The sequence below is a fragment of the Oryctolagus cuniculus genome, chromosome 6 (assembly GCF_964237555.1).
Source record: "Oryctolagus cuniculus chromosome 6, mOryCun1.1, whole genome shotgun sequence".
Taxonomy (NCBI): domain Eukaryota; kingdom Metazoa; phylum Chordata; class Mammalia; order Lagomorpha; family Leporidae; genus Oryctolagus; species Oryctolagus cuniculus.
This window is the reverse complement of record NC_091437.1, coordinates 75675680-75677412: the sequence shown is the minus strand read 5'-3', so window position 1 is coordinate 75677412 and position 1733 is coordinate 75675680. Positions and strand designations below refer to the sequence as shown.

Sequence of the window (1733 nt, the reverse complement as noted above, 5' to 3'; positions counted from 1 at the left end):
ATTGCTGAATTTTATATTGAAGGGAAAATCTGTTATTTAAATATAAAAAATAATATTCCACAGTAGCTTGGAAGATATAATTCAAATTTTAAAATAATTGTCATTCAATTTTACTCAAGAATATCAATTTAAATATTAGCTATCTTACATATATATATATATATAAACCAATAAGAGAAAAAGAAACTCAAACCATTTTCTCTGTGATGACAAAGATTATTATACTTTTTTTAACTTTATTAAAATACTGAGTTTATTTCACATGTATATTTGTCTCCCCACCATTTCCACGTCTGACCACTGCTACTACTGTGTCCTATCATAACATTCCATACCTACTTAAAACCAAGCAAAGGGTGGAGTTCCTTCTTTAAAAAATAAACAGGCGTTTTGGACAACACACTCTTGGCAATGGAACCTGGACAACATTTATCAAACACGGTAGGGAAAGTTCTCACTCTGCATTATAAAAAGAACAGCCAGATATCAACTGTTACAGAAATGAAATAAGACAGAAAATTTTAACAAACTGTTTAAACTATTTTCTTAAAGAGACTTCCTCCACTGCCAAAGATCTTGAATAGCCTCCTGGTCAGTCATCCGGAAGCAATTCTTCACATAATTGATGAATTTGGCTTCCACCTTGGGAAGAGAACCACCTTTTTCTATACTTGCTTGCATTTTTGCCTTAATGTCTTCTACGGAAGTAGGTCCTTTTGGTGTTTTAGGAGTTTTTTCCTGTTTGTTGAAGGATTCTCGACCTTTTGATCTTGGTGTTGAGGGTTTTGAGTCTTTCCCATCCTGGTTTGATTCCTGTGCATTTTTGGCTGGGGTATCTCGTATAGATTTCTTCCCTGGAGCTTTTCCTTCAGTTTCCTCATCATCAAAATCATCATCATCATCATCATCTTCTTCCTCCTCATCATCGTGGTCATCTTCATCATCTTGAGCAGCAGCAAGCTTTACTTTTTTCTGTGGCACCTTGCTGCCACCTCCAGGGGCAGATCGTTTTCCAGATATACTTAATAGCTTCACATCCTCTTCCTCTTCATCTTCTGACTCTGCATCTTCCTCCACAGCTACTAAGTGCCGTCCGCTAATATGCACAGGCCCTGAACCACACTTCAACCTTAAGACCACAGGTGGTGTTATTTCAAAGCCACCAAGGGAAACCGTTGGCTGTACAGACATTTTCAATGTTGCCAGTGTGAATTTAATCAGGCTGCCTTTGTAATTCATTGCCTCTGCTTCAACAATGTGCAGTTCATCCTTGGCACCAGCGCCTAAACTGACTGTTCTTAAAGATAACTGGTGCTCATTTTCATCATTGTCCACTTTAAAGTGATAATCTTTGTCAGCTTTTAGTTCACAACCGAAAAGATAGTTCTGGGGCCTCAGGGGGCTCATGTCTATGTCCATCGAATCTTCCATGAGGCGAAGGGACGAACTTGGGTGGGAAAGAAAACAGACAAAGATTAGATGCCCACTGCTGCAAAGAACAGCTGCACAGGACGGAATCACGCCAGGCATTATTATACTTTGTATCCTATTTTCCTGTATCAATTATCTTCTCAGTTCTGTCTTAGAATTCTCAATTTTCTCTTACTGTAAATCAATCTCTTTGACTTTTTAAAAATTAGTTATTTACTTGAAAGGCAAAGGAGGATAAGAGAAAATACCAAATTCAGAAATTCACAAAACATTCCAGGATATCCATGTGGGTGGCAAGGATT

General features: G+C 37.7%; 1 pseudogene; it reads right to left on the bottom strand.

Moving 5' to 3' along the window:
* Window positions 1-215: 215 nt before the first annotated feature.
* LOC100339883 (nucleophosmin pseudogene) lies at window positions 216-1523 on the bottom strand (annotated as a pseudogene).
* Window positions 1524-1733: the final 210 nt, after the last annotated feature.